This window comes from Carlito syrichta, unplaced genomic scaffold (genome assembly GCF_000164805.1).
Source record: "Carlito syrichta isolate Samal-C Ts95f unplaced genomic scaffold, Tarsius_syrichta-2.0.1 Scaffold148938, whole genome shotgun sequence".
Taxonomy (NCBI): Eukaryota; Metazoa; Chordata; class Mammalia; order Primates; family Tarsiidae; genus Carlito; species Carlito syrichta.
The window spans coordinates 1-786 of record NW_007093034.1 but is presented as its reverse complement, the minus strand read 5'-3'; the positions used below and the strand labels follow the sequence as shown (position 1 = coordinate 786).

The 786-nt window shown below is 52.0% G+C and overlaps 1 pseudogene; it reads left to right on the top strand.

Annotated features, from left to right (window-relative positions):
* Window positions 1-38: 38 nt before the first annotated feature.
* LOC110594860 lies at window positions 39-779 on the top strand (annotated as a pseudogene).
* The last annotated feature ends 7 nt before the right edge of the window (window positions 780-786 follow it).

Genomic DNA, 786 nt, shown 5'->3' with positions numbered 1-786 from the left:
TGCGCATGATTCTGTGTGTGCTGGCCACATACTAGGTCTGGTCCAAGTCTGGCTGCGAAAAGCTGAGGCTGGAAAAGGTGGGTGTGATGGACGAGGTGCTGGACCCACCATACAAGCCTTCATCCTGGGAGGTTTATTGCCAAGCATGGCTAGTTGGCCCACGTGCTCTGCAACAAGAACCCCTTCACGCTCAAGTCCTCTGTGTACCTGTCGTGCCTGTACCCCAACTCCAAGTTCCTGCTGATGGTACATGATGGCCGGGCCTCCGTGCACTCCATGATCATATGCAAGGTTACCATCACTGGCTTCAACCTCAGCAACTACCACGATTGCCTCAAGTAGAACAAACCATCGAGGTTATGTATGCACAGTGCCTGGCGGTGGGCAGAGACAAGTGTCTGCCCCTGTACTACAAGCAGCTGGTGTTGCACCTGCGGCACTTCCTCAAGCTCATCCTTCACTTCCTGGGCATCGCCTGGGGTGATACTGTTTTGCACCACGAGGACCACATTGGCAAGCTTGGTGGTGTCTCTCTATCCAAGACAGGTCATCAAGTCAGGTCATCAAGACTGTGAACTTGGAAGCACTCTCCAAGTGGACTGGCCACATCCCTAGGGATGTGGTTGGGGACGTGACCCAGATCAACCTCATGCTGGCTTGACGTAGTGATGAGCCCTATGCAAACTCACCTAAGGCAACCCTGACCCCACTGTCATCAATAACATATACTGGGTCTTGAAAGGTTACTATAAAACACCAATCTGAATGGATATTTTTAGGTGAACG